The following is a 12938-nucleotide window of genomic DNA, read 5'->3' on the forward strand; positions in this document are numbered from 1 at the left end:
CTTAGGCTGAGTTTGAGAAAGAAAGCATGCATGTAGACATTCATTAATAGTTGCACTTCTAGTTCTCACTCCAGCATTTGGATCACCAATAATGGCTTCTGCAGTGTGACCTCTATCCCATTTTCTAGTGTTAGTGTTTTGACTTGTGTTTTATGCATTTTCTTCACCATTGGCATGACTTGTAGAACTTTCTCCTCTTTCTCCCCCTGAGTTTGTGCTATCAAATTCAGGTGTTTGAGATGAGCTTCCATTTCCATGATTCATTTATTTAGTTAACTCTCCATCCATTCTGTGATTAGTGTTAACTTCAGCTTCATCCTCAGAATCACTATCAATTTTGAGATTTTCAAATTTCAGGGTCTCGGCTTCGTTATCATCAAGGCATTCCAAGTCTGGACACTTTTCATCATCAAAAGTTACATGTATGCTTTCTATAATTTTCTTCTGCTCGAGCATATAGACTTTGTAGGAAGTTCTTTCCAATGAATATCCCAGAAAAATTGCTTTAAAAACTTTAGAGTCAAATTTTCCCACATATTCAGAGTTGTCTTTAAGAACATATCACTTGTTTCCAAACACATGAAGATGCTTTACAATAGGATTCTTCTTAGATAAGATTGAGTAAGGTGATTTTCAAAGATTCTAGTTAATGAGATATATGTTCTGAGTGTAGCATGCAGTGTTGACAACTTCTTCCCAAATACTAGTTGGCAACTTGGAATCTTGTAGCATTATTCTAGCAGCCTCTACTAATGTTCTATTCTTTATCTCAACTACCCCATTTTGTTGAGGTGTTCCAACAGCTGATAATTCTTGAACAATGCCTTTTTCTTTGCAGGAATCAGTTAAAGTTGAATTTCTGAATTATGTGCCATTATCACTTCTCAGTCTTTTCACACATTTCTGATCTTCAGCCCATTTCTCAATCTTCTTGATGCGTTCAATTATGATGTGTGGAGTTTTATCCTTAGAGTGCATAAACTCTACCCATATATACCTTGAGTATTCATCCACCATCACAATTGCATATTTTTTCCTTGAAATAGACAAGACATTTACTGGTCCAAGTAAGTCCATGTGAATAAGTTACAGAGGTGCACTTATAGAATTCACAGATTTGATTTTGTGGCTTGATTTCTTCATTTTTCCTTTCTGATAGGCATCACAGACTTTATTCTGAGCAAACTCTAGATTTGGAATATCTCTCACTAACTCCTTCTTGACTAGAGTATTAATTGTTTCGTAGTTTAAGTGAGAAAGCTTTGTATGCCATAGATTGCTTTGCTCTACAGAAGCCTTGGTGTAGAAGCAACAAATTCCTTCCTTATTTGATGAGTAGAGATCTGCAACAAATAGACTTCCTTTTCTTGCTCCTTTGAGAGAAACTTCACCAGTTTTACTGTTGATAAAAGTGCATTCTTCTTTGTCAAATGAGACCTTGAATCCTTTGTCTGCAAATTGACTAACACTGAGAAGATTGACTTCAAGACCAGCTACCAGTGCTACATCTTCAATGACAATATTTCCAGAAATGATTTTGCCATATCCCATTGTGAATCATTTGCTGTTGTCTCCAAAGGTTACTAATGGGCCAGCCTTCTCCTCAAACTGTGATAACAGGGCCTTATCTCCTGTCATATGTCTTGAACATTGATTGTCTATGATCCATATGACCTTCTTCATTCTGCCCTGCACACAATGAGTTTTAGGTGTGTTTAGATACCCAAGCAATGTTGGGTACTTTTTTCTTGTTAACAGAGTTTATAGAGTTAGAGTGAGTTGATTAAAAAAAATGGATTTCATTGATTGATTTGCATGTTCCATATCAGTTGTAGACCCAATGTTGACTTCCTTGAGGTCTACTCTTAGCTTGTGCAAAATTGTCATGACTTTCATGTTACAAGGGATGAAATCAAATTTATCACAGAAGGAATAGGGATTTTCAGTTCTTGCTTCATTGTACTCGCATGCTCCCAGTCTTGGCTCACTAACAGCCTTTTTACAAAGGTGAGTTAGATGATTTGTAGAGCCACATTTTTGACATTGTTTTCTAGGAACATCTACAACAAATACAAAGTTATTGCTCCTGTTTATCCCAATTTCCCATTTCTGTTTTTCTTCTTCTTTCCTACATTCTCAGTTTTAACCTCCTTGATTGGCTTCTTAGGAGTTTGATCAACCATGAGCTTTTTTTCAGTTTTAGAAGATGGAGTTGTTTCGATACTTTTCTTCTCATTATCTTCATTAGCAATTTCTTGCTTTATGATCAACTCCTCTTCACTGAAGTTTACCTCACATGCTTTGAACACAGGTGATCCAATGTTCCTCAACATTGCTGGGACATTTTCATTCTCAGTTGCTTTTCCTTTGTCACCTTCAACTTTCTTGTTGCTGTTCATTGCGTGATAATCCAAGCCAATAGCTATGCTAACACATGGCTTGTTCTTATGATGGTACTGACCAACTAACTGAGATGCATTTATGAATGACTTCAGTTTTACCTCATTTTTCTCTAACTTCTCTCTTAACACAGTTTCTATCTCAGCAGCACACTTTAGCTTGTTCTTTAGATATTCATTTTCTTGCTTGACAGTTTCAAGCTCAACAAGCTGCAGTTCCAAAGTCTGTTTCTCAATCTCAATCTTCTCATTGACTTTTGACAACCTACTCACTTCCTCAGTATCTGCCATCATGCTTGTGTGTATGTGAAACGTCTCCATACTCATCTTTTCAACAGTGTCTTTATATTGAATATCATTTAAATCGATAGTAGTAAGAGTTGGTACCTATGTTTTTAATGAGGATGATTCTCCTTTCTCCAAGGCCATAAGTGCATAGTTTCCAAATTCCTCATCTTCATCATTGTCAGAATCATCCCAATTTTTACCTTCTGCAATGTAAACTTTTCCAGACTATTTCTTCAAGAGAGCTTCATACTTTGCTTCCAATTCTAGATAGGCCTTGTCCTTTTTCACTTTCTCTGGCTTTCTGCATTATGTGGCAAAGTGTCCCAATTCATCACAATTGAAACACCTAATATTTAATCTGTCAACAGATCCAGTTTTGTAGCCACCTTTTCCACCAGAGTTATACTGAGTTTTTCCTTTCCAGCTGTTGTCCTTGTTGAATGACTGTCCTTTGCTCTTGAAGAACCTTGGCTTCTTTCCTATAATATTAGAGAATTTCCTTGCTACGTAAGCCATGGATTGGTCTAGCTCATCCAGTTCATCCAAGGTATAAAACTCATCTTCTTCAAGTTCCAAAATAACTTGCTTCTGTGGCTCCTTATTCTTTTGCTCAGTACTTGATATTGTTGGAGTCTGGATCTCTTGTCCATCATTAGATGAGTTGCAATCATTAAAAACCAGTGCACTTGATCCATCAACAATGTGCCCTTGACCAGCTTTTAATGATTTTCTTTGAATCATTTCCAGTTCATAGGTTTTTATGATACCATATAAAACCTCCATTATCATTTTGCTTAGGTCTCTCCCTTCTCTTATAGCTGAGATCTTCTGTTTTAGATGGTTAGAAAGGGTGAGCAAAAATTTCAAGTTAACCTCCTCACCTTCATAGTATTTGTCATGAAGCTGCAAGTCATTAATCAGCTTATTGAATCTTTCAAAGACATCAGTTATACTCTCTTTTTAGTTTATCCATAAAATCCTCGTACTGAGATACCAAAATCCTCATTTGGTTTGACCTAACTTCCTCAGTTCCCTCACATAGAATTTCTATTTTCTTCCAGATTTGTTTGGCTATGTCATAGTTGATAATGTTATTGTACATTACATTGTCAAGTGACTCAATAAGAATCAGTTGTAGGCCACTATCCAGGGAAACCTTTTCCTTTTCAGGTTCAGTGTACTTAGAGGGATCCTTAGGTGTATAATGATCTGGGATGACCATGTCTCCATCTGTAGATTCCTCAATTCCTTCCATAGGAGTGAAGGGTCCATTTTTGAGGATCTGCATATGCAATGGATTGGACATCCTTATAAACAACAATATTTTCTGTTCCCATAGTATATAGTTAGTTCTGTCAAAGGCTGGTATCTTGATACTGCTTAGCTTCTGTGTATTCATTCTTCCAAGATCTCAATCTGTTTTCTTTTAGATTTCGCTCTGATACCACTTGTTAGGTAATGAATACAACACAAGGGGGGTGAATGTGTTTTGGACAATTTTAAACCTTTCTTCAATTTATATTGTTTGGTGAACAAAGCTGATAAGAAATGCAACAATATTATGAATGCTACAATGAAATAGTACACAAGATATTTCAAAACTCACTTAATTTTGTATTAAAATCAAGTATGTGCTTTGCTACAAATATGGGTTCTTTAAAATTAAAGAACTCAGCTTCTTTCTTTAGAGTGATGCAAAACTATTCTAGATATATTTGATACAACTGAAAGATAAGGTACCACTGTTTACTTTATAGATTAGTAAACACTGGTTTTACACACTGTAATAAGAAGAACTAAAAGCCTTTCTAAAAGTAAACTGCAAATATTTCTATTTTTAGCTTAGTAAATCTTAGCAAATCCAGTAGGTTTGCTACCTTTATCTTCCAGTAAATCTTGGACTTTAATCTTGTACTCTTCAAGCTGATTTTGTAAACTTGTCAATCTAGTTGATTAGATTGTTCATTGATTGATAATCTTGAATATTTAACTTGTCTATTTTTTGTACTTTAAGCTTAATTCGAGATCTCTAGTTCATCATATAGAGAACTGACATCTCAATAAGTATAATGACTTATCGATATCTCTTAGTTCTCTACAGGTGTTTTTGACTTCTCGAGATCTCTTAGTTCTCAAGTGGACTTGTGCTTGTCGAGGTCTCCAAGTTCTCGAATGGTTCTTGACTTTTCCAGGTCTCCAAGTTTTCGAGTGATACTTGACTTGTCGAGGTCTCTAAGTTCTCGAATAGTTCTTGACTTGTCGAGGTCTCCAAGTTCTCGAATGCTACTTAACTTGTCGAGGTCTCCAAGTTCTCGAGTGATACTTGACTTGTCGATATCTCTGAAACTTCTCAATAAGTCACTTTGGATTTCTCGATAAGTCATTCTGGATTTCTCGAATGACTTCTTGATATTGCTTGATCTGTGACTTCTCAATTACTTGAATTAGAATATTTTTCCTAAAACAGATTTATTCAACTCCAAGCTTCTTCACACTTTCCTAAAAGTCTAATTAAAATTTAGTGTTCAATTGTAGAATTCGCCTTATATTGTAATAGTTCTAGGGTTCTATTTTAAGTGTGTGTGTGTGTATATATATAGGGCAACATTAATAAAAACCTATTTTAGAATAGAAAGTAGAAACCAGAAACCAAATAATTTTTTTTTCTAAATTACTTCGAAATATAACATATATGATTTGCAAATCGATCGTTAAGATATGGAGAAAAATACAGTGAAGTCGGATTTCAAAAAACAGTTACCGATTGACGGTAAAAATCAAATTAAAAACGGAGGGGAAAAGCTGAAATTGTGTGTGTGAGAGTGCAGATTAGTTGGGTGTGGTGCTTGGAGGGGGATCATTAGATTAGATTGATTTAAAGGCTTAGATTCGTTTCTAGTTTTTGTTTTATGTTTGGTTTCTATTTGATCATTTGAATATATATATATATAGGGAGATGGTCAAATAGAAACCAACCTTATTCTAAAAACTGGAAACCAATGCCAACCACTAATTTTATACCTTGAATTGAATCTCCACCACATAAATTTTATCCAACCCCTTCTCTCTCCTCCCTTCAATTCCAACGGTCACCCTTCTCGTACATCTACATGTAAATAATTTTCTATCTATTTTTAATTTATTTTTTTCAATTAATCGACGAACTTTTTTTAAAATCTGTCTTCACTACATTTTTCTCCATCTCCTAATAATCAGTTTGCATGTCATATTTGCTATATTCCGATGATAAATCACTACTTATACTTAATAGAATCACTAAAGCGGAATTGCTATAATTTCAGAACCTTCTTAGTTTTAGTGATTCTCGTAAGTATAATTAGAAATTTATCGCATTTCTCCTGTACCACACCTTTCTCCCGGTGTCCCATATATCTCCCCCATTATACACCATTAATCTCCTACTATACATTTTTACCTTTTACACACAAACTACGAGTTTAGTGAATAACATGTGTAATATAGTAATTTGTTTTATCTTTTTCACTATCCTCCTCTTCCACTTATTCATTTTTGGCTTCTTGTTTGGTTCTTACTCTTGAAATTGATCTTGACTTTCTTGTATTTCAGTTTCTTCAAATTCTATTTTCTTTTCAATATTCTTTTGAATAATGTGTTTTATTTGTTTACAAGATTTAATAATTCAAGATCTATAAATTACTATCTAAAATTTATATTGGAACTTAATTTAAATAGTTGTTAATTTTTTAGGGTTCACCAATTCCTTAAATAGGTTTTAAAAATATTTAGCTCTTTTTAATAATAAGAAATTAGTTGATAAACATTCCATCTATTTAGGGTTTAGGTTGTAGGGTTTAGCCTAACTTAGTGGCCCTAAACCCAAGAAACTAGAGCATGTAAATAGTGATTTATATGTACAATATAGTGATTACTATGTGTAATTTAGTGATTACTACATGTAATAACCCCAATTTTTGGAAATTTTTGAAACCCTTATAAATAGTGTTTTTGCTGAATGGGAAAACTTTTCATGCCACACTATGTAGGGGTTCTGGTATGGATATTCTGAGATTTTATTAGTACTCTATATAGTATATAAGTGTATGTAAAGATCGTCAGAATCCAATTCCGAACACTTTGATTTTTCCCGAAAATCTACTAGATACGGAAAGAATTGAGTATAAGGTAACAGGATAAAAAGGATTTAAATTAAAGGATTATAAGAGAGGATCATAAAAGGAATATAATATATTGAGAAAGGTTAAGGGAACCTAAGTAATAAGATCCCGGGTATGATCCCTCAAACGATAAACGAAAACGAAAGTTAAGCGAACCGTATAATAGATCAGCGGTCATTAGGCAAACAATTAGGAAGTTAATCAAAGGGATTAGAGAGGATGATGTCACCCAACCAATGAGAAGAGGACAAGGAGGGAAAGATGACATCATAGCATGACATAAGCATGACATGGGAAGGAAGGAAATGTGGTGGAATATTAACCACACAAAATCAAGGTTAAAAAGGTAATTAACTAAAACAAAAACAAAACCAAATCAACCAAGCCAAACAAATCATTTTCATCAAAACACAAAATCATTTCTCTCATTCAACCAAGAACTTGCTCTCGGCTTTTCCACTTTTTAAAGAAAGAAATTTTCAAAATTCAAGTTCAAGGCTTCCTAAATTGGTAAGATAATTCCCTAATCATCCTTATGCATAGTTATGGCTATATCATGAGTTTAAGCACCCCATTCATTCTCAATCTTCTTCAATTAATCAATGAAGAAGACAATGAATAGTGATTTCAAAGTTTTTAACTTGAATTTTTCTTGTTTTCCTTTAAGATCCAAGCATCCCTAAGACTTCTCAAGGCTTCTTAAGGCTTCCTAGCTACTCCCACCACTTCAAGGAAGGTATATCATCTCCAAACCCTAGATTCCTTTGTATAATAAGATGATTTTGATTATTATGGTGATAAAGTAGCTTAATGCTTGTGGTTTAGAGTTTGGGTTGGAGTGGTAGTGAAATGGAATGGTGAATCTTGTTGTTTTGGTTAAAAGAACTTAAGTATAGTTAAATTCAAGCTTAGGCATAAGTATAAATGTTAATATTGAATTGACTGGGGCTGTTATGATGTGATAAGGATGGACTTTGGTTGTATGAATGGGTTGAGGTTGAATTGTGATGGTTTTTGAATGATTTAAAATTGGGAAATCGCGTAAACATAGCCGTTGTAATGTCCGATTTACTTTAGACTGCTTTTGTTCACAACATTAGGACCCGAGAACCCCTTGCTAGATGTTGACCATTTCCATGTTTAGATAGTTCATGTTACGAGCTTCGTTTTGATATGTAGTTCGTTTGATTCCGATATACGGTTTAGGAGAAACGACCGTTTCAAGTAACGGCGTTTCGCGAACGAAACTTTTCCCCTCGCCTTACTTTGAAACATAGGTTAAAGACCAAAAAGGGTTAATTAATGAATGAAACAATTATGTTAAGAGTGTTAGGAAGTTGGTAAGACACTCGCGAAGGAATCACCTTAAAACTCGTAATGGTTAATTTATTAAAAATGGTGGAGCCGAGGGTACTCGAGTGACTTAAGAGAATCAGTGAGCGCAAAACGAGCGTTAGAGTCTAAGTTGGTTAAAGTATAGATTTACAAGTGACTTTGGTTTAATTCCAACTTACTTGTTGTTTATAGGTTACCAGACTCGTCCCGAGCCTTTTATCACCCCCAGTCATTCAGGCAAGTTTTCTATCCGTTATATTGTTGTTGTGATGTATACGCTTGTATATGCATTATCTTGTAGTAGATGCATGATGGTTATATTAGCAAATTCTTGAGATATATTGTAGCATGCTGATATGGTATATATATGCATGCCTGTTTCGTATTCTTGCCATATATATCTGTTGGTTCAGTTGATAATACCTATGCTAGAGAATAGCGGTAATTTGCATATACCCTTAGTATAGGGACCCAAAGGTAAAAGCATTTTCTAAAACCGGGAGTCGAGGATCCCGAGTAGATTTTATATATATATATATATATTTTTTATACATATATGGTAATAGTTTTCAAAACTATTAATCGAATAAAGTTTATTCGATAACTTTATTTTATTAATGAATATTATCTTGAATATTCATTCGAGGACTTATGACTCCTTTATATTATTTATTGAATATTACTTGAATATTCATTTGAGGATGTATGACTCCGTTATTTTATTTAATGAATATTAATTATAATATTCATTCGAGGTATTATGACTCCGCTTATTATTTAATAATATTCTTTAATTTATTAAAGAATAATGTTTCGATAATCAAACTTATTTTCGATTATTCAAATAAAGATAGTACTTTTGTATAAGTATATCCTTGATTATTTAATTTTCATTCAAGTAAGAGTTCTAAAACTTCTACTTCAATTATTTTTATAAAGTTTATTCTTTATGGAAATATTATTTAAATAATAATATCCAGATATTTCTTTTTATTGAGACTGATTTACTTTATTAAATCAGCATTATTCCAAACACTCTTTAAAGTGTTTTCGAGTCTTTAAAATGATTTTTAAAAGTTAGAGCGGATCCCAAAACTCATTTTTATATTTAAGATCCTCCTTTCGAAGGGGATTTAAATACTCGCTCAAAACCTGAGGGATCCGGCTCTGTGGTGTGTTTTATATTCGCAACAAGGTTGTTGTCTTGATAAAAGAGTTTTTGATTACTTACCCAATACTCGGGAAGTAAAATTCTTGGAACAAGTTAATCCATTAACAGGCTTCTCCTGGGAAATATCGGTGAGTTTTCCTTTCCAACTAGATACGACTTCTTGGTGGAGCCGTATCAACAAGTTTCTACTTGGGGAAAGTGGGGACGAGCTTTACGTTTCAGAGTCATGGATTTCATCTGAACTAGGAGTGGCGTAAGTGGCCGAGTAGCGCCGGCCCAGCCGTATTATTATATTGGCCCAAATGGCCTGGAAGTTCCGCTAAGGCGGTCCATTCCTTAGGAGTTCAGTGTTCGGTTGACAAGTAAATCCGACAGGTTCTCCTCTATATGTAGAAAATGGTGGGGTTGTACTACTACGACTGATCATCGTAAGTGGTCTTCCTGGCGCGGCAAAGTCCCGTAATGAGTTCATCATCCATTTGGATAATTCTGCAACCCTACCCGTAGCATTTCGATCGAAAGGCTACTAATGGGTGTTTGCCGAAGCATTGACAGGGTCAAACAGTTTTATTGGTGTATCCATTGAATGAAGTATCTCGTAACTTCATTTCTTTTCAAAATATTTCAAAGATCAAATATTTTCAAGTTTTATTTGTGGTCTCATCTATGGGATGACCTCGTGAATCTTATTATACTTTGAACAGTAGTAGTTCAAGTAGATTTCTAAAAATGGTATAAGTATAGTGAAGTAATTGGTAACTTCATCTTTTTTTAAAACTTATATCTAGTAAGTAATTATCTTACACATGATAAAAGATTCTAGTAAGTATCCATTTAGATACTTGTATTATTGTTATCGCTATATATTATCTTGCGAGCTGTAAGGCTCACTCTTGCTTTATTTCTTCATCACACAACAACAGTTAGGAAAGATGGCCAGACTCCAGCAGACCCAGCGCAAGCGCGTGGGAAGCGTCCCGCGTTTTCCCGTTGATGTTGTAGCTGCTATAGCTGCAGAGGTAGATCTATTGGTAGATCAGGCATTCTACTTTTGAGAATTAATTATGTATAATTATAACTTGTGGCAGATAATGGCAATTAACTGTAAATTTATCAAGTAATCATTTTGGGTTGTAATAACTTTTAATTGTGGATTCGAGGACTTGTATTTATTTCAATTTCATCTCTGAGACTATAACGGGTTGTGGTGTGTGTTAGTGTGGGGTCACAGCATAGGGTTATTTATTATTATTTAAGTGAAGTGATATTGTGGAAAGAAAGACCGTGACGACCCGGATCCCTGACCCCGGATCTGGGGGTGTTACAGAAATGGTATCAGAGCTAAGCGTTATAAACCTCAGAGATGATGTAACGTTAAGATAATAACTAAGATAATAAGAACTCTTGCCAAGTTCATAGTCGGGCTACCTAACGTAGTACTGACAGTTAAAACCCTTATGGGAACCCTTATAAATATCGTCATAGAAGCGTAGTTCGTTATCGTATATGGTAGCGGGACTCCGAACCCTGAGGTTGAGGAGTAACAACGCGATGATGTTTTATTACTAATTGGAGATCGGATTGTGGATCCGATAGAGCGTCCTAACGCAGGACCGAATGATGTTGATATTGAAGATGTAGCGGTTGAGGATGTTGTCCTAGAAGGGATTGTTGCTGAGGAGGATCCCGTGAAGGATCCTGACAAGAATGAATAAAGGACCACTGAGGAATTGATGACCATGGTTAGGGCAACTCCCAGAGGTAGGATTGGCCGGTCACTACCAGAGGTTCGTTCAAGTTTGTAAAGATAGTAGCCCCTTTAACGCGGCTTACTCGTAAGACTGAGAAGTTCGAATGGACAGAGAAATGCGAGAACAACTTTTAAGAACCGAAGCAAAGGTTGGTGACGTTCCCTATGTTGGCGTTGCCGGATGGAAAATGAGATTTTGTGAAGTGTAGTGACGCTTCGCATAAGGAATTAGGGTGCTTCTTATACAGCACAACAAGGTAATCGCGTACGCGTCAAGACAATTAAGGGAATATAAAATTCGATATCCCGACCCATGAGCTTGGGCTCATGGCAATAGTTTTGCCCTAAAGATTTGAGGCACTACTTGTATGGAGAGAAGCGCGAGATTCACAAACCATAGGAGCTCTAGTACATTTTTACGTAGAAAGAGCTCAACATACGCCCTAGGAGGCGGTTAGAGCTAATCAAGAATTATGATTGGGAGATTCTGTATCATTCGGGGAAAGCCCATGTGGTGGCTGATGCCCTTAGTGTAAAGGAGAGACTCAAGATGATAATGTCTTTGGGAGAGTTGATAAGAGATTTTGAGAAAATGGAAATAGATATGAAGGTAACCGGAGCCGGTACCGAAAAGCTGTTTGAGATTGCAATACAGACCGAATTTTTAGAAAAGAACATATTGTGCCAGAAAAAGTGATGAGTGAAGGCAGAGAGTCAATGACTGGAGAAGAGATCCACACCGAGAAAGATGATAAGGGGATAGTGAGGTGTTCCTACAGAAATTGGGTTCCAAAAGTTCAAGAGCTTAAGGATGAGAACTTAGATGAGAGCCATAGTTTGAGGAATAAGATTTAGGGCAAACCCTGAATGTGATAGTCAGGGAGGTTGCCATCAAGAAAGAAAGAACCCATAACATAATAGAGTGGAAAACAAGGTTTTTAATGTATAAGATAACCCCGATTATGGGAGAAGGTTGAAACATTTCATACTAAGGAAACAGAAAGTCGAGTAAGGAAAGGAGACCCGAGATGGTACTCCTATACGATAATTTATGGACCTGTCTAGACAGAACTTAGACTATTATCCCCAACCACCACCCTGACGAAACAATGCGGTGAGAAATTCTTTCAGGACCTTTAAGTCGCTAAGCTCTCAGAGTTCCAAGGAACAAGCTGACCCAGTCGAGGCAAGAGCCTGGCTAAAGGAAATACAGGAATCATTTGAGATTCTAAATGATTGACGAATCACAAAAGACTATTTTTGTCACTTACCCTCCTAAGAGAGAGGCCACCCGCTGGTGAAAGACCAAGGAAGGCACGGAGCAAGAGATTATAATAAACTGATTTAAGTTCAGTCAATTGTTTTTAGGAAAGTACTTCCCAAGGTTAGGGAGATAGTGTAAAAGCTTTAGAGACAGAACAAATGCAGAAGAGTATGATGAATTATGAATCTAAGTGGTAAAAGTTGTCAAGATTCGTTTTGAGGACACGAATCCAGAATGACGGGATGTTTGAAATCGATGCTTATGTTGGGTTGGTTCATGAAATAATGATAAGAGAAAGGAAAATAAAAAGAAATTGAAGTGGAAAGGAATATAAAGGCAAGAGAGTTTGAGGAATGATAAGGGAGTTGGGTATGAGGAAACCCTAAAGACTCGTAGTAATAGAAATAGAAAAGTATGTAATCGTCAGGATGAGGGTGATTCCCCATGAGTTAAATTGATGGTTGAAGGTATAAGAGATACATATATTTCATCCAAGGATTCGAGGAAACCTTGAGATAATTCGAAGGATAAATAATGAGACGCGGATAGACTAAGGAGACAAGGAAGTAAGAAA

This window comes from Apium graveolens, chromosome 4, assembly GCF_009905375.1.
Source record: "Apium graveolens cultivar Ventura chromosome 4, ASM990537v1, whole genome shotgun sequence".
NCBI classification, from domain to species: Eukaryota; Viridiplantae; Streptophyta; class Magnoliopsida; order Apiales; family Apiaceae; genus Apium; species Apium graveolens.